Source organism: Felis catus, chromosome E1 (genome assembly GCF_018350175.1).
Source record: "Felis catus isolate Fca126 chromosome E1, F.catus_Fca126_mat1.0, whole genome shotgun sequence".
NCBI classification, from domain to species: domain Eukaryota; kingdom Metazoa; phylum Chordata; class Mammalia; order Carnivora; family Felidae; genus Felis; species Felis catus.
The window spans coordinates 1,142,775-1,162,086 of NC_058381.1; the positions used below are offsets into that span (position 1 = coordinate 1,142,775).

General features: G+C 57.9%; 1 protein-coding gene across 2 annotated transcripts in view; it reads right to left on the reverse strand.

The window, feature by feature from the left end:
• Positions 1 to 2,785: 2,785 nt before the first annotated feature.
• Positions 2,786 to 19,312, reverse strand: part of LOC123381900 — a 105,370-nt gene continuing 88,843 nt past the window's right edge. For both annotated transcript variants that reach the window (XR_006589465.1, XR_006589464.1), the window contains exon 3: positions 2,786 to 4,606. The gene's annotated coding sequence lies outside the window, so the exon portion shown is untranslated. The remainder of the gene's footprint in view (positions 4,607 to 19,312) is intronic.

Below are 19,312 nucleotides of genomic sequence, written 5' to 3' on the forward strand. Positions count from 1 at the left end.
CGCCAGCAACAGTAACGAGCCGTGGACGCGACCGGCCGCCTCCCTCCCTCCCTGGCTCCTGGCGGGAAGGGGTGGATCTTCCCAGGGTCTCCCAGAGGCAGGCGCTGACGATGCAGGTGCCCTGGCCGCTGGTCCCGCGTGGCCACTGCCATGGCCCAGGCTCACAAGAGGCTTCCGGAACTTTGCACGCCGCAGGGAGAGGTCGGAAGGGACACTGGGTTATAGAGCCCAAGCTTGGGTCTTAGCATCAGCCCCCCGGACCTCGTCCCCCCGCCTCACCCCATGCCCCTCGGATCCGGTGCGCCGAGGTCACCGTGTTGCCGCCTACCCCGTGGTGACCGTGACAGGCGGGGACGGGCAGAGGACGCTGGAGCCACGGGGCGAAATGACATCGAGAAACGGGGTCTTCGCGCCATTTCCAAGCATCACCCCACTGCTACTGGTTAGTTCCAAAAGGAAAACGTACTTGGGCAAAGGAGGGGCCGGGGGGCTCCCCTTCAGCAAGGGACGGGCTTCTCGCACACGTAGCGCAAGCCGACCACACGTATCTCCCGGGAAATACACAACAGGGTGTATGTGGCAGCCTTGCCCAGACGTTAGCGTGGGTCGAATCGCGAGGAGAAAATTAGCATCTCTGATGGCGTGGGCTCTTCAAAATTGGCAAACAGAAGGACAGACAGGCAGACCTATGTGTCTGTCTGTCCATCTTGTATCCACCCGTCTATCCATCCGTCTATCATCATTGCATTTATCTATCATCTATCTATCTATCATCTTTCTCTCTTTTTAAGGCAGAAGACTATTTTGGGATAAAGGAGACTAAGGAGAATTAACGGCCAAATGCAACGTGAGATCCTTGCTGGATCCTAGATTTTTTTTTTTTTTTTGAAGTAAAAGAGTGTAAAGGACATCGCAGGGGACGCAGTCCCTCTGCCTGTCCCCATTCTCCTGGTCCCTCCTGTTTCCCCGAGCTGGGTGTGTGACGAGCCGTCTCCTTGGACCTCCCGGGGGAGCCCCCGGGCTTCCCCGGCCCCCCAGGACGGGCTGCCCTCGCACAAGCTGGGGACGAGGCTGGCACTGTCCCCGGCGTCCCCCACAGCCACGGGATCGTCCTGCAGGCAGACAGACCCCTTTTCAGCGTCAAACACGAGTTCCTCGTATCAACCTTTCCTGCTGCTGGGACTTTGTTTCCCAAACACCTGCCCTCAGGCCGCTCTGGGGGGCTCAAGCTCCCCAGACGGGAGGACGTGGCCGAGGCAAGAGGGGCCGGCACAGGGCAGCAAGCGCGTGGCTCAGCGCACCGTGCGCGGCAGGTAGACCCCGGGGCGCGCTGGCCGCGGAAATGGGCTGTTTCAATTTCTCTATCTCTGCGATTATTTCTATGTGCTCACTTTATCTTTGGGGGTTTCTCCTACTCTCTCATTTCTCTTTTAACATATTTGCCTTTTCTCTGCCTTTTTTTTTTTAATTTGCCTAATTAGATTAGCTGGTGGTTTACTTATTTTATGGCTTTTTCCCCCAAAGCAGCAGCTCGCGTATTTCCTTATTGGTTCCACTCTTGTTAACGCGTCCATTTCTGTCCTTATCTCCGGCCGCTCCTTCTTGTTTTTCTTAAGCTTATTTTGTTTTCCTCGGTGGCTTTTCTCCCCCCTAACATTTGGAGCTGAGCCCTTCGTTTGTTTATTTTCATCCCTGAAACGGAATAATGTTGGTATTTAAGAGCACGCCTCTGGTCCTGAGCACGGCTCTCCCCGGGGCCCATGGGGATCGAGTCCCAGCATTTGCACTGACGTTTCCTCTTGTGAAATACTCTGCAACCTTGCCTTGAATTTCTTGACAGTGAGAATGCCGCGGGGGTGGGGGGGGGGGGCTGCCTGTTTTTCCATGAACGGGTTTTGTTGCGGATGTATTTTATTGTCCTGATTCCATGAGGTTAACGAATTATGAGCAGGGAGATTTCTTCTGGGTCATTTCTACCCTTTGGCGTTTCCAGGCTTCTATGAGACCTATCGTCCTGTGTGTCCAACTCGATGTCTGTTCCAGCCGGCGCGTCCCAGCCGGGAGACCGAGTGACCCGTTACTGCTGTGTCTCTCCCGGTTCCACCGCTCCTTTCTGTCTCTTTTCCTTCATGAATCGTGTCGTCACGTTTTGACTTAAACACGTATGACGGGCGCCTGGGTGGCTCGGTCGGTTGAGCGTCCGACTTCGGCTCAGGTCATGATCTCGCGGTTCGTGGGTTCGAGCCCCGCGTCGGGCTCTGTGCTGACGGCTCAGAGCCTGGAACCTGCTTCAGACTCTGCGTCTCCCTCTCTCTCTCTTCCCCTTCCCCACTTGTGCTCTGTCGCGCTCTCTTAAAGATAAATAAATGAACATTAAAAAAAAAAAGACGGACCACGGGGGCTTGTAACCTTACCTGCAGGAAGGCTCAGCCTGGCCTCTCGTGTCTTGCTTCCCGCCTCACGTGGAACGATGTTGAAGCCGGGATGTTGCTTTACGTCCTATTTTATTTTTATGCCTCCTGCGTGTCTGCATTTAAAAGTGTTTGGTTGGGGCGCCTGGGTGGCGCAGTCGGTTAAGCGTCCGACTTCAGCCAGGTCACGATCTCGCGGTCCGTGAGTTCGAGCCCCGCGTCAGGCTCTGGGCTGATGGCTCAGAGCCTGGAGCCTGTTTCCGATTCTGTGCCTCCCCCTCTCTCTGCCCCTCCCCCATTCATGCTCTGTCTCTCTCTGTCCCAAAAATAAATAAACGTTAAAAAAAAAAAAAATTTAAAAGTGTTTGGTTATGTAGCCTGATTTTTTTCTTTTTCTTTTTTTCAATTTTCTTCTCAGTGTTGTCCTTCTGATAATGTGAAACGTGTAGAAGTTGTTTCTATTTCGCGGTCATGGTCACCGTGGGAACCGCCGTCCACGCACTGCGCCGGCCGCTGGTCCTCCAGCGGCTCTTCTCCGGCGTCCAGGTGGCACCCGACCTCACGCAGCCCCGCCTGACGGCGCCCGGCCACCGAGGCCGACACGGGACATCAGGACACCTGGCAGCAGCCACACACGCACGTCCCACGTGGCACACCGTGGACTGTCGAGTGGCAGGGCTTGGTGGGTAACGTCCGGTGGGTCCTCTCCCCAGACAGAATGTCCTGGAAGGCACTCGAGTCCGCTCAGGATGCCGTGGCAGAGCCCTCGGGCCGGGGCTCGGACCACAGACACTTTCCCACGTTGCGGAGGCCAGAGGCCCGCGATCAGGGAGGCTGCGGGTCCGGTTCCTCCTGAGGCCTCCTCCCTGTGTGCCGTGTTCCCGTCCGTCCGTCTGTCTGTGTCCTCGTTCCCTCTCCCTGTGAGGACATCAGCCACGGGCTAGGGCTCATCCATATGACCTCTCTGAGCCCATTACGTAAGGAAAGGGCCTGTCTCCAAACACGGTCCTCCTCTGCTGGGACCAGCCCCTCCGGACTCCGGGGACATGGACACTGCTTCTCCCACTGCCGCCCCCTGAGCTGAAGGCTCCCCGTGCTCGATGATGCGTCCTTCTGTCTGTCCTCCTCTCCTGCTTCCTGGGACCGAAGCCCCCCGTACATCATGTCCCATAGGCCTGTGTTTCCTGTGCTTCCGGCAAAGACCACATTTATACCTAAAGTTGTCACCTGGGGGCACCTGGGGGTCTCCACCTGAGCAGTGACTGTGAGCTGCTCCTCCTCCCCTCCCCCACCTCGTCTCGCAGCCCCGTCCCCGTCCCACCACCGTATGGCTGCTGACACTTGTAGCCACAGCGTGTGGCCTGCCTTGGAGGTGAGGAGACCTGCTTGCTCCCCCGTCCCCCCACTACGCTCCCTGCCCCGCGGAGAGGATCCGAGCTCCAGGATCAATCCCGCGTGGCCGTTGCCTGTGACACCTGCTGTATGCACGGCGGCCACGGTTCTCCCATGCTTCAGGCTCGGCCGCCGGAAGAATAGAAACGTGGCTTCCCCGTCCACTTTGTCGCGGCCACTCTCACAAGCCACCTGCCTCCAGCCGAACCCGTGGAACTCACACTCAATCTCGGAGTTACTATCATGTAAACAGAGTCATCTCCTGCCCGTATCTGCGGTGACAGCTTAGCAGGGAATAAAACCCTTCCGCGGCAACGCTGGGGACGCGCGTGACATCAGCAGACGTCCTGCAGCGGGACTGCCCCCACCCCCCCACCGTGGACAGCATGACCTCCCCTCCCCCGTTGCTCACGGGCTCGCTCTGGGCCATCGGGTATGAGCAGGGGAGCTGCGAGCCGCTGCGTGTCCCCCGTTCTCTCGCTCCTGCATCCCTCCCGCGGGAGGGGGACGGAGCAGGTGGACGAGGCCCCCACAAGCCCAGAGCCGCACAGCCAAACATCACCGTGGAAGCTCCAGAGGTCTGGTCATCTCGGGGGGACAAATGGCCTGGGCCCGTGGGGTTCTGTGAGCACGGAGCCGACTTTCTCCTTTAACGGAGATTTGGCGCTTTTGGCCTGAATTCCCTCCGGGTAACTTTTCTTTCATCTGTAACGCGTGCGTTCCTCTAACGTGCCTTTCCAAGCCTTTGTTTTAGGCAAGTTTTCCTCTGTGGACGTGGACGGTGTTTTCATTGTTAAACGTCTCTGAAGAAACAAATAAAGAGCAAACAACAAGAAAATCAGCTGTGTCATAATAAAAGGCGCATCTCCTTGCGTGTTTTTACCTCCTATTTGCAAAGGCCTCTATTTGATCCTCTTTTCCCATTCTGTGCTATGCTTTTTCTCTAAGCCTCTCAAATATTTCTCTCCCATTTTATTCTGAGTTTCTGCAAAAAAAAAAAAAAAGTCCTCCACGTCTACTTTTTGGCAGTTTCTGCCTTTATTGCCGATTCTGATTTGACGTTCGTCCATAATGATAAACATAACGATCCGGGTAAAGCTACAGTTGCGAATTTCCCGGGAACTGTTGTAAGTGCTTCTACAGACGTTTATTATGGGATCCTCAGCCTCACGTCTCTTTCATGACGTGGGCGCAGTCACCATCCGCTCTGCAGATGGGGAACGTGAGCACAGAGAGGGGAAGTCACTTGCTGAAGGTCACACAGCTACTGAGCGGCACACGTGACAGGCCTCCCCGCTCCTCCAGCCCTTCCCTCACCCCTCCCTCCACAGTATTTCCCCTTCTTTTCCATTTTCCTCCCGCCATCTGGCATCCAATCGAAGCCTGGCCGCTTGCCTGTTTCTCTCCCTCCAGCTTTCCTGTGCAGGGCACCTGCTCTGTGGCTCCGCCTCCCACCCCTCCCTCTCCGTGGCCCCGCCCCCACGGCCCTCCTTCTCCGTGACCCCGCCCCCACGGGCCACCCTCCGTGGCTCCGCCCCCACGGCCCTCCCTCCGTGGCCCCGCCCCCACGGCCCTCCCTCCGTGGCTCCGCCCCCACGGCCCTCCCTCTCTGGCTCCGCCCCCACGGCCCTCCCTCTGTGTCCCCGCCCCCACGGCCCTCCCTCTGTGTCCCCGCCCCCACGACCCTCCCTCTGTGGCTCCGCCCCCACGGCCCTCCCTCTGTGGCCCCGCCCCCACGGCCCTCCCCCTGTGGCTCCGCCCCCACGGCCCTCCCTCCGTGGCCCCGCCCCCACGGCCCTCCCTCTGTGGCTCCGCCCCCACGGCCCTCCCTCTGTGGCCCCGCCCCCACGGCCCTCCTTCTCCGTGGCCCCGCCCCCACGGCCCTCCTTCTCCGTGGCCCCGCCCCCACGGCCCTCCCTCTGCGGCCCCGCCCCCACGGCCCTCCCTCTGCGGCCCCGCCCCCACGGCCCTCCCCCTGTGGCTCCGCCCCCACGGCCCTCCCCTCCGTGGCCCCGCCCCACGGCCCTTGGTCCACCTCCAGGTAGTCCTTCTTCCTGGTCCTGCAGGTGCCCCGCAAGGATGCTGGTTTCCTGCGGTTCTTTCTGCTCCTGCGGCCCAGCGCGTAGTCCCTGCTCGGCCGACCAAGTGCGAAAGGTCACAGGGTGCGGCCCGTCTACACGGGCTGTGTCCACGTCCCTGCTCGTCCCCTCCCTGCCGTCGCCCGGGAAACAGGAAGCCCCCTCGACCCCAAGAGAAACCGCCTTTAACATCTGGTGATGTATTCTTTTTTTTAATGTTTGTTTATTTATTTTTGAGAGACAGAGCGTGAGCGGGGGAGGCGCAGAGAGAGAGGGAGACACGGAATCAGAAGCAGGCTCTGGGCTCCGAGCCGTCGGCACAGAGCCCGACGCGGGGCTCGAACTCACAAGCCATGAGATCATGACCTGAGTCGAAGTTGGACTCTTAACCGACTGAGCCCCCAGGCGTCCCTGGTGATTTAGTCTTTCTTTCTCTCAGCTCTTCGGGGCTGCTCGCTGCCATTTGACTCTTGCCAATTGTCAGGGAGCGATTCTCCCTGACCCTTTGGGCCTCGGACGGAGGTCCCTCCGCTCCGTAACCAGGATTTAGGAGGCCACCCGCCCTCATCCCTCGAGGTCCTGAACTGTGATCCCTCCTCTGCCAGACTGTCCCCAAGATTCGGAGCAGCGTTTCCCGCCACCCCCCTGTCCCCCCAGTGCTGTGCTGTGTCGTCGAGGGCTACGGGCCTCAAAGATAAAACTCGCCTTTTCTTCAGCTTTAGCCCAAAGCCCCATCCACCCGGTCTCGGGGCAGGAGGAGGACTTGGCTCTCTGATCCCAGAAGGGCAAAGACTGGGGACAAAACACCACCGTCCACACGGAGTGAGGCCGCTGCTCCTGAGTGAGGGCTGTCCACACACCGAGGCCACACGAGCCGGGACACGTTTAGGAGCTGTCCCCTCTGCCGGGAAGGCTCCACGTAAAGCACGGTGGCACATTAAGGCTCCAAAGACGGATCGGAGGCACAGTGACGTGGACGCGGGGTCCCTTGGGCTGGGGAGAGAAGGGCACTGGCCACCGCTGGTGGGATGGCAGCAGGTGCTGGGCCGGGCCTGACTTCCCGTCCCCGATGCAGAGCGGGGGCTGCTGGCCCAGGGTCACCTCGTTCTTCTCTCGCTTCCTCCCCTGTCATCCGTCTCCACCCTCCGTGCGAAATCCCACGGCGTGAGAGCCACGCGGCGTCAGGCGGGAAGCTCCTGGCAGTCACGCCCGTGGCGGAGGGGGTCGGCGTGGCTGCATTTCCAGGCCGTGAGATGGGAGGGAGGGCGGGTGGGAGACCCAGCCAGCTGAGTCAGTTCTCAACTGCTCCTTCCTGGGAAGGTCCCGGGCGCAGCCACCCCCGGCTGACTCTCCGTCTCGTCTCCGGGCGGATGGAAACAACGATACGACCTCATCCGAGAGCCCTGTGAAGGTTAACGGGACACTTGGGGTTCTGGGAGGCGATGGACTTAGGTCTGTAGACACCTAGGAGTGCTAGGCACATAAACACAAAATAGTCACTCAAACCACAGGACCCACAGGAAAGGAAAACTCCCAGGAGCAAGAGTAGGGACGGTGTGAGCTCCACGTCCAGCAGTCCTGGGGGCACCTGTTCGGCACAAGCGTGCACGAGGATGGTTCGTCGCCCGTTGTCCCAACAGCCCGTCACCTAGTGCACAAGCCGTGTCGTGTTCCGGTGATGGGCCGTCCCAGACAACTACAAAAAGAAGCTCCGTTCGTCTACGACAACACGGCTGAAGCGTACGGGCACATGAAGGGGAAGAACCACGACCGCACGGTGGGTGTGCACCCCGAGGCCCCACGGAAAGCTCAGGCACAGATAAAAACAGCCCTTCTGTGTGAAACCGGGGTGACGGGACCACAACCCCAGCGCAGCTGCCAAAACCCGCAGAACGTTGTGTCGCGAGGAATGAGCACGAGCGCGTGCAAAAGTTTCCACAACCCAGGAGAGTGCAGAGCGTGACGCGTGGTCCAATCGCGTTACAAACGCACCTTGAACGGAAGGGGGTGGGGGGGGTGGCTCGCGAAAGAAATTGTGGGGAACCGTGGTTTGGCTGAAAACTGCGAGGCTGAAGACAGAGAATCGTACGCAGCGAACATCACCCGGGCTTGATCCTCCCGGGGCACAGAGGACCAACTGCCGTGTAAGCACGCGCATCCCAGGCTCGAACGCGCATGTTGATACACGGCAGATCACGAGGCCAGGTCTCTCCCCGCCAGCCAAAGTCACAGATAAGCAAGGCAGCGGGGCTGGTGTGAGTACGGGACGTGGCGTTAGAGTCCCACGGCGTGGGAATTCGTGCTTTGTGGCACTGACGTGCAGGTGGACGCAGACGTGACCGAGGTGCGTGTGCACGGACGGGCACACGCTCGCACGCTCCCTAGCCCTGCCTGCTGAGAGGACACGGAAGCACCCGGACCATGGCCTCCCATCATGGTTCCCGAGCGAAAGGAGCCGGGCTCCTCAGGGAAGTGGCTGATTCTACAAGATGAGCCCGGGGCCCCTGGAGTGCCAGAGAGCAAGCCCGCGGGGACGCGTCAAGGGGACTTGGGGGCAACATGCAGGACCTCTTAAGGCACCACGGTAAGTAGCATAGTGCTGGGCTAAAATCCAAAGTATTAGGGGCGCCTGGGCGGCTCAGTCAGCTCAGGGCACGATCTCTCCGTTCGTGGGTTCGAGCCCTGCGTCGGGCTCCGTGCGGACAGCTCAGAGCCTGGAGCCTGCTTTGGATTCTGTGTCCCCTCCTCTCTCTGCCCCTCCCTCACCTGTGTTCTGTCTCTCTCTCAAAAATGAATAAACATTAAAAGAAAGAAAGAAAGAAAAAGAAATTATTCTGTTTCCTGCGCGGATGGGAATAGGACGCCAGGTGCCGAGCCCACAGAACTTTACGGCACAAAGACCAAAGTTCAACGTGCACAAACGTGAAAGAAAGAAAAAGCTGAGGCCAGGGGATTCCGGGATGGAGTGCAAAGGAATCCAGCCACCCCGCAAAGGTATGAAACAACCTCACGAAAGGAGGTCGAGCTGAACCACCTGGAAATGAACGGCACCTGTGACATCAAGGGCGCGAGGAGGCGTAGGTAAGCCCTCTGTTGGCAAAGTTCCTCCCCATGGGATGTCCACGCGGGTCAGGCGATTCTAGACTAGAACGGGAAATGTGTATGATGAGCTGGGGCATCTTGTGGTGCTGGGAGCACGGAACGTCTTCCAAATTCCCAGGAAAGGGCCCTGAGCTGCCCACGCCATCCGGGACCGCAGGCACCGTGGGAAAGATGGTGGCTGGTGCAGGTGGAACTGGGGGCTCATCAGCCGTTGCCACGGTGACGGTGTGGCGGTCACGCAAATGGCTGCCACGCACGACGGGGATTAGAACAAAGCGCGGGCTGACCGCCCGATCCGTGGCCACCGCCCCACGGTGATGGTGACCGTCCGTGACGGGACCCTGATCCCCTAGGTTGGCGGCGTTTTCTCCGACACCCACGATTGTGTCTTCTTTGTATTCTTGGGGTTTTGACATCAAGCCTGAATAAACCACATCCCGATTCACAAGAACGCCCTGGCACCCCTCTGTTGACACAGCCGTCTCGGGTGCCGGTGGGACGTTGGGGACCCCAAGGGCTTACGGGCAGAGGCGGGATTCCTACCTCGAGCCCCACGCTGTGCCCCCTGCACACTCAGGGCAGTAGGAGAGAGCAGGGCAAAGCCGTACGCGAGGTTTGTGACCAGGGCCCCACGTGCCGGACGAGGACGAAGGGACCGTCTTCACGCATCCGGAGATCACTGATCACCCCCGTCACTCTTCCGTCCGCTGTACCCCCACCCCAGAAAGCGGGGCCGCTCCGTCTTTCCCGCTGCTAAAGGAACCTCACAAGGAAAGAGAAGGGGCAGTGTCCAACATCTTAAGGCTGGAAGTTGGAAACCTTTTATTACTGAGGATTCTGCTTTAATCATTAGCATGTAATGAATTATTCTCAGCTTTCAATGCCTCGGTAATGGTCTCTCTGAAGAATCTCGTTAAACATTGCTGGATACTTTTGATCATTATTAATAAAAGCGGTAACTGGGAATCATCTTGTGTTCTCAGCTGAGGCCGCCAACCTGAAGTGTCGCGATATATGATTAATGACAGTGGAAACCTGCCGGGGAAAACACCTGGGGCGTCTCATCCGGCAGCTTCCCGGGATGCCCTCCGCGGCCGGGGAAAGGTCTGCCACCAGGAGCCAGTCTGTCTGTGTGACCGGTATGTGCTCTCCCGCCTCGCCCCTTCCTGGCCGTGGCCCCGGGGGCTCGTCCCCTCCCCAGCCATCCACGTTCTCATCTGCGCTGCTCTAACAACTCACGAGGGAGCGAACTTCGAGGCTGAGACAGAAAACGCTCACGAGATGCCGCGTTCTATTATGATCAGCCGAGACATATGCGCTCCGATATTTCTATTCAAAACTCAGAATCGCGGAACTTTATTCGGAGGCTCCGATGCTAGCTGGCGTGAGTTCGGGGCAGCTGCGTGATTCCTCTGTGTTAACTACGTGTTTGTATCCGTGACGAACACGGATGCTCTTTCTGAATGCCAGACGCTACGCGAAGACCTTTACCACGAGTGACCTCGCCGGAGGCTGTGGCGATTCTTGGATAACTATTTGTGCCCCCCAGGTTGCGGCTGGGGGAAGCAAGACCAGAGAGGTGGTTCCACCCGTCCAAAGCCACACAGGTGATAGGCAGTGGAGCTGGGATTCAAACCCGTGCACCTGCCAGAGTGCCCCACCCCCTTCTCACGTTTATTTCAACCTCTTGGGGCTCAAAGTAACCCTCGCGAGAGCAGGGAACTGATGGTCTTGGAATCCACTCTATCCGATCCCCCCAAGGAGAATCCAAGTCCAGTGCTCTCCCCACCAGCTGGCCCCTAAATCTCAAGATCGAGGGCGGATTGCATTTTCTTTTTTTTAATGTTTTTAATGTTTATTTATTTATTTTTGAGAGAGAGTGAGCCAGGGGAGGAGGGGCGGAGAGAGAGGGAGACATAGAATCTGAAGCAGGTGACGCTCAGCCGCAGCTGGGTCGTGGGCACAAGCCCCTCGTCCCCCCACAGGTGTTTCCTTCCGGAAGCAGAAGCCGTAAGCTCTTGGGAGAAGTGAGAGACCTCCCTCCTGCCCCCAAGGCTGGAGCACAGACCCGCCGCTCACCGATGGGGGGAGTGGGAGCCAGGCCACCTGATCGTCAGGAGGCTTTCGCATCTGCCCTTGGGGCAGGACCAGGGGCGGGAGACCCTCTCGGGCCCGGGCTCTTGGTCTGACACAAGGCACAGGTGTGCCCCTGCTGGGGGAGGAAGGGGCCCGTGCTGCCCCTACACCCCAGACTGCATTTGGTTGCCCAGGAGGGGAGGGGCAGGACTGGTGATAAAGTCCGAACCTCTGAGGCTGGGCTGCAGAAGGTCTGCCCAAGACTGGAGAAGGACAGGAAGTGAGAAAGCCCGTGTGCCATCACGAGCCTCCACGGAGTAGAGCAGCACCGGGCTCTGGAGTCGGCGTGAGGGCACAGAGAAAGCGCGTTCTGGGGCGCGGGTACCGCGGAAAGCTGAGGCTGAGGCGGGCGGACCGAACGCGTCTCCCTGGCGCCCCGGGCCCAACACTTGGCACAAGAGAGGTCACCTCGGGGCGGCCTGAGGCTTGCGGTGCTCTGGACGGGAATGGAGGGAGGGCGGCAGAAACCCTGGCCCGGCTCCCTCCCTCGCCGCATGTACTCAGCCCCTAAAACCCGAGATTCCGACCGAGGAAGAGGACTGCCCGCTTCCAGGAGTAAAATCACTGCTCTCAGCCTCCACTCCTCTTCTACACACAGCGTCTGACGGTCCATAAAAATTGTGAGACACTCACACAAAAGAGAGAATAGACAGTGCATTATCAAGGGACAAAATAATCACCTGAACCAGACTCCAAGATAACTCTGACTTGGATATTTCAGCCCGGGACTTTCGGATAAGTGTGACTGATACAATAAACACGACTAATGTAACAAGTGTAATAACTGTATATATTGTAAGTATATATAAGTATAATATAGTATAAGTAATATCAAAAATATAACAAAGCATCTGTGGGGAAAGGCGGTGAGGGTACATACACTGGCAGAATTTCTTTAGAGAAATGGAAAACTGCTTTAACAACAGGAAATTCAAATGTTATAGAGATAGGATGTCAGAGGCGAAGAATTCCTTTGGTGGGCTTAATAACAGAGCAAATACAGCTGAGAGAGAATTGGTGGGCTTGAGTACAAGTCAACGGAAGCTACCCAAACTCAAAGACAAGGTGGAAAACAGAGGAGGGCATCCCAGAGCTGTGAGACAATATCCATCACTGGAGTCTAACAAGGAAGAGGAAGAGAAAAATACGTGGGGGAAATAGTCGAAGAGAGAGAGGCTAAGAGCTTTACAAAATTAGTAAAATACAGCAAACCACAGATCCAAGCAGTTCAAAGAACCACACGGAGAATAAATTGCCACACACACACTCGCACACTCACACACACACTCACACACTCGCGCGCACACACACACACACTCGCACACTCACACACGCACGCTCGCGCGCACACACACACTCGCATACTCGCGCACACACACTCGCATACATTCACACACGCACTCACGCTTGCACGCTCGCACACACATGCTCGCACACTCACACTCGCACGCTCACACACACACACTTGCATGCTCGCACACACTCTCTCACACTCACACTCGCACACACACTCGCACACACACACCTAGATACAGAGAAGTCTGCAACTCAGCTGCTGGCAATGGAAACATCAAAGACAACAATAGTGAAGACAGAGGAAAAAAAGAAACAATACAGAGAGAAAAACAAAAGAATTCAGCAGACTTCTCAGAAGAAATGATGTAAAGCAGAAGACAATGGAGAGACCCCTTTAAAGTACTAAAAAAAACAAAACAAAACAAAACCTGCCAACTTAAAATTCCACATCAAGAGAAATAGCTTTGAGAAATGAGAGTAAAGTAGAGATTTTTCGGAAACACAGAAGCTGCAAGAATACGTTGCTAGCCCCCCCACCCCCCACCCCAGCACTACAAAAACGTTAAAGGCAAATCTTAAGGCAGAAGGACTGTGTTGCCAGATGGAGATCGCAGCTACACAAAGAAGTGAGGTAGATACCAAAACGTGTAAAAATGTGGATAAATATAAAAGGCATTTTGAAACCGATTTCTAAATTGCCCCAAAATACACTTGTCTGCACGAGAAAAGGTCATCACGTATCTGGGGTCTGTAGGATACGTACAAGTAAAGTTTATGTCAACTATGGCACCGTCGAAAGGACTGAGGACACGGAAATATATCGTTGTAAGCCACGTACGCTCTATAGAAAGTCATATGATAGGAGGGAAGGCTGTGCTAAGCCAAACCCGTGCATTGTAAACCCCAGAGCAATCACTAAAGTGTAAAAAAAGAAAAGAGAGAGAGATATAACAGATAAACCAATAGTGGAGATAAAAATGAATTACGAAAAATAGCCAACCGGGGCGCCCGGGTGGCTCAGTCGGTTAAACGTCCGACTTCGGCTCAGGTCATGATCTCGCGGTGTGTGGGTTCGAGCCCCGCGTCGGGCTCTGTGCGGACAGCTCGGAGCCTGGAGCCTGCTTTGGATTCTGGGTCTCCCTCTCTCTCTGCCCCTTCCCCGCTCGCACTGCCCCTGTCTCTCTCAAAAATAAACATAAAAAAAAAAAAGATAGCCAACCGATCCAAAAGAAGGCAGAAAAAGAGAAGGAGGTAGATAAAACACAGACAAAACAAATGACCAAAAGGAACCAGCAAGAATAGGAAGAATGGTTTCCTTTGGCTCTGTTCCCGCCCTTCTCCCGCCCCGAGCCTGACACGGTACTTGGGGGAGAGCGTGACGCTCTCCGTGGGCACGACCCCTTCGGTCAACGCACAGCGTTCTGTGGGTTATTTCTGAAGGCCCACGACCACTGTGGGGCCCAGTGGATCCTCCCCTCTCACCCACCAGCTCACAGCGACAGAGGACCGGCTTTACCGTGTCTACGGTGCTTCAGGGTCAAGCCCGTCCTGTGAAGACAGGCCTGCTCAGGGCTACTCAGCAAGGGAAGTACCACCTAGGAAATGAGGACCCCCGCACCCTCCCCATCCTTCGCGTTCGCCCCTGCCCCTCGGCCTACATGTTTGTGTCCAGGCCGACGTGGAATTTCAAATAGAGATGTTTTCAGAGTAAGAGCGAGTGTTTTGAAAAAGCAAAAGAAGGAAAAAAATGAGGAAATCGTATATTTAAATACGTATATTAAATACAACTAGATCAACAATTGAGTTAAATATAAATGTATAAGTGGGCTCTGAAACTCAATTTTTAAATTTTTATTTATTTATTTTTTAATGCTTAATGTTTATTTATTTTTGAGAGACAGAGACAAACGCAGCGTGAGCAGGGGAGGGGGCAGAGAGAGAGGGAGACCCAGAATCCGAAGCAGGCTCCAGGCTCTGAGCTGTCCGCACAGGGCCCGACATGGGGCTCGAACCCATGAACCATGAGATCATGACCTGAGCCGAAGCTGGATGCTTGGCAGACTGAGCCACCCGGGAGCCCCTTTGTCTACATTCTTATGACCAAAACTACGAGATGAGCCCAGGCCACAGATTTCGACCAAACAGGGTTAAGACTCTGCCCACGACCGGACGACTCCCTGATCACCTGGGCATCGCAGCCCCTTCCTGGAACAATAAGGTTGTAATGTCGGCGGGGGGAACTTACGTATGAAATCAGCAGCAAATGTCTGGCTGGCTTCCCCGCGGGCAAAGACCCAGGGAGACTGCGGAGTGCGGGGAGCTAGCAGCTTTTCCGGATCTGCGCTGGGCAAGCCGCCTCCCGTGCTGGCTTCCGAGGCGGCTTAAACAACAGAAACCGATTCTCACACAGCTGCGGAGGTTACAGGTCCAAGATCAAGGTGTCTGCAGGGCTCGCTCCTTCCGGAGAGTCTGTTCCAGGCCCTTCTGTCAGCTCCCGGTGCTGCCGGCAAGGCTTGGCCTGGAGCTGGGTCGCCTAATCCCCGCCGGCTCTCCCCGCGCGACTGGGTATTTCTTCTCCGCGTAAGGACACTGGGAGTACTGCATACTTAGGGCCCATGCTGATGGTCTCTTGTCCGTTTGGTTACATCTGCAAAGGTCTTATTTCCAAAGAAGGTCGTGTTCACAGGTGCTCGGGGTTAGGGCTTGAACGTATCTCCTGGGGGGTCATGACCCATTGCAGGCCTCCGCCACAGAGAACTGTGAGGCCAGCAACTGCAGAGGACCCACCCCCGAGGCAGACGTCCAAGCAGGCGTCAGCCCCTCCAGGGACCCCGTGGGTTGTGGGTTCTGGTGAGCTAGGTCGGCGAGACCAAAGCAGGGGACCCCCCAGACTTCATAAGCCAGAGTGTGCGTGGATCATCAAGGTTGCACATTTGGGGGCAATCCAGGGGGACCCTGTTTCTGGGCTGAGCCCCCTCCTCCGGACTTCTGAAAGCCTCCGTATCTGGGTCTGTCTGGGTCCGTCTGCCCTCGTAGGCGGCAGGCATGAGGTCCGAGAAGCACAACGATCCAGACGAGGCTGGCAGTGCCCCCCACCCTGGTGAGGACCCCCTCCGGGGAGGAAATCGTCCCTTCGTAAGGTCCCGTCTCGAGCCCAGGTTCTACCTGTAGAACGGAGACAGGTTCTGTCCGTGCTGAGCGGCACACCCGTGCCCTCCTGGCCCTCTGCCGGGACTCACTGGTCTGGGCAGGCCTCTCCCCGTGCCAGGCCTCTTGGCCCAGCGCCCTCTAAAGTCATTGGTGTCCACCGCGGAAGTCGCTGGGGATCGACAGTAAGACGGGGGCTAAAATTATTCAAGCTCTTAAAATAGGATAATAAGGTAACTTTCCTCCTCCCGGTATGAGCTCATTTAATTGTAAAGATCTTAATAAATTCAGCCTGATTAACTCCAACCTTGTGGGGGAAGGTTATTCAGTGTTGTGGAATTAATTTTAAACAGAAGCCAAAAAAAAAAAAAAATCAGAGCAAAGAAGAAAATCTCCAGCTCGGGATGAGGCAGGCAGGGGGTTTGTGCGCAGGAAGGGGTGCCCGCCGGGGGGGCCGAGCCTGCTCCCGGGGTCACGCAAGGTGGCCCCTGACGAGTAACGCACCCTCTGAAGCTGGAGGAGCTTCTGAGACCTCTCCTCCATCCCGGCTCAGACCCCAGACCCCAGACCCCAGACCCCATGCCTAAGCCCCTCCCACTACCCCCTCTCCACATCCGCTCAGCCCTGGACAAGCACAGGCCTGGTTGAAGCAACCCTGGGGGTGGGGGCGGGGGCCAGAGCCCCAGGGGAGCTCCTACGGGAGATGTTTCTTTGCCCACATACTGGTGCCGCCCTGCCCACTGGCCCCCGTGGATCGCCCAGACTCTTCCGTGTGCCGTGTGACCCCCCAGGACGGGTCCCCGCTGCCCCTCCCCCGCTGCCCCCCTGCAGGACGTTGGCAAAGTGCTGCTGCTGCCTGGAGGGCGATGTGTCCCCCCCTCCCCCCCACCGGCTCAGGCGCCCCCTCCGCGGAGGCCCTGCCCGGCGAGGTCAGCGGGAGCTGCAGGAAGCACCGGCTGTCAGTGTTCCTGTCGTTTTAACCAAGGGTTCTGGAGTCACGGAACCAGTTATCAGGTTGCGACCAGGATTTTTACAAAATACAAAGTTGCGTAGAAGAGGGAATGTCTGGGGAATTCACTCCAGAGTTAGCTGTTTGGTGAAATTGCTGAAATCCTGTGTGCGTGTGCATGCGTGTGCACATGTGTGTGCGTGTGCATGTATGTGTATACGTGTGCGTGTATGTGTGCACGTATGTGTGCATGTGTCTATGTATGTGTGCCTGTGCACGTGCAGATGTATGCATGTGTGTGTGCATACATGTGTATGCGTGTACACGTGCATGTGTGCAGGTGTGTGCATCGTGCTCTTGCGTGTGCGTGCGTGTGTGTGTATGTGTGTATGTGTATTTGTACATGTGCATGTGCACGTGCGTGTGTGCCTGTGTGCACATGGGCATATGTGTGTGCGTGTGTGTACATGCGTGTGTACACGTGACCATGTGTGTGCACACATGTGTATTCATGTGTGTGTGTACGTGTCCATGTGTGTGCACATGTGTACCTGTGCGTGTGCACAATTGTGTGCATGTGCATCCGTGTACATCTATATGTGTGTGTGTGTGCCTGTGTGTACACAGGTGGGTGTGCGTGCACGTGCGTGTTCACACGTGTGCACCTGCGTTGTGCAATGCGCTACCTAACTGTGGATGGCAGTTCAAACTTTGAACGTCGCAGCGGCAGGTGGCCCGGCTGCCCAGCCGGGTGGAAGGTCACTGCCTCGGGGTTCAGGGGCTCTTGGAGCCACAGGGCTGGTGCCCAGGATGGATGGTCAGGAGGACAGCCAGGGAGGCGGGTGCCTTGGGGTCCCCGCGGGAGTCACCTGCTGAAGCGTGTTCTGACTCTGCCCAGATGACGTTTCCGAGGCTTCCTGCTCCCTGCACGCCCCTGCCGAGCACGCGTGTGGTCGTGACCCCCCCAAAACCGACACGTTGAAATGCTAACCCCAGACGGGCTGCTATCAGGAGACTGGGTCGGGCGGGGTCAGGACAGCGGAGCCCCATGATGGCACCAGCGACCCTGCGGGAAGAGGAAGGGACACCAGAGACGGCACTCTCTGCCAGGCCAGGGCACAGCAAGCCGTTTGCCAGATCGGCTGGGACCCCCGGCCTCTGGCACCGTGAGGAGTCAGCGAGTGCTGTGCAAGCCGCCGGGTCCAGGTGTTTTCGTTACAGCTACCCAGTGGGCTAAGACAGCCCCCAGGGTCCCAACCCTCCCCTCACCCGGCTGGTGAAAGTCGTTTCGTGCTCCACGGGAGCATCACCTAAGCTGAGTCTCAGGCCGTGGTGACAGGAGCCGTCATCAGCTGCCAGACGTTACCGTCCTCCCACCGTGAAGCTCGTGGGACCTGCGCTCGGCGGGCGGCACGCACGTGGCCCTCCTGTTCCCAGTGCCGGGGGTCACGGCGAGCCAGCCCCACACACGCCCCGCTTCCCACCAGGCCCACCGGCCCCTGAGAGCAGGCCTAGCCGCTTCCCATAAACAGGGACATCGGTCCACGTCAGCCGTAATGAACCGCACTTGTCAGACGGATCCAGGGAGCAGCGTCACTGGAGGGGGACAAATCACTCAGTCCATGGCTCCTGATGAGGCAGCGGGAGATCATGGCGCTTGGCTGTGCCGGGACCCGGGGGTCGCCGGGGGCTGGGCCGGCTGCCCCTGTGGGGGACCGTGTGCTGGGCTGGGGGCCTCTCTCCTCCAGGCTGTGCCCGTTCCGGGGGCTGCGCCCTGCAGACGCCGTGGGTGGGAAGAGAGACACCGGGCGGCAGCCTCTGTTCGCAGCATGACTCAGACGTCATCATCCGTTCTGGCCCCCAAACTGCTTCCTTTCCAGGTTGTTTAGGGAAGACTCTGGAAGCCAGGCACAGAGCTGACGCAGACAGATGCACCGGCTCCTGGACTCGCGGCCACGCTGCCTGCGAGGAGGGGCTGCCGCTGGGTGTCAGGGACGTGCTCATCCGGCCGCGGTTCCCTGGAAAGGGCAGATGGAAGTCTTCCCGGGGCCCGAGCTGAGCAATAAACCCCCAAACGCCCAGGAAAGTGCTGTGATTGGCCCCAGCAGGTCGGGCGGCACAGTCGGGACGGGACGGGGTGCTCCCAGGAGAAGGTCGGAGTCCGGAGCGCCCAGGCCGGCCCTTTCCTCATTCCCCCAACCCAACCCGTGTCCGCCCGGCCCTTCTCCCCCGCGGCAGGGGGAGGCCCAGAGGCCGCTCACGACCCCGAAGGCCCTGGGGGAGCAGCTCCCCTCCAACAGATCTCAGGGCCGCACGTGACCTTCAGAACAGGCACGGGGACATGCTGGCCCCACCGGGCTCCCCCACGTCGTCGGTGCCGACGGCCGCGCGTCCCCGGGCCAGGCGCTGGTGCACTCCGCGGGTCTGCTGCGCGTCCCTCCCAGCCTGTGTTCTCAGAGGCTCCGGAACATTCCTGGCCGTACTTCCGATCGACAGCCGCCCATCGGGCCCTCCGGCCTTCAGAGTTCCGCCATGGATCCCAGCGAAGGAGATGTGTCCTAGTGCAACACTGGGATCCAGCTGACACGCGCACTCACGCACAGACACACACACATAACATGGAAACGGGTTTTGGAAACCCATTTTGAAAAACTCTCCACACGATGTGTCTTGATGATGGGGTTCCGTCTCCCCTGTTCCGATCGGGCTTTATAACCCGCTACACTTTCCTTGTGGCCCACGCGGCACGCCGCACGGACCCTCGGCGCACCAGCGTCCTCGCCGAACAGCCGTCTGGATGG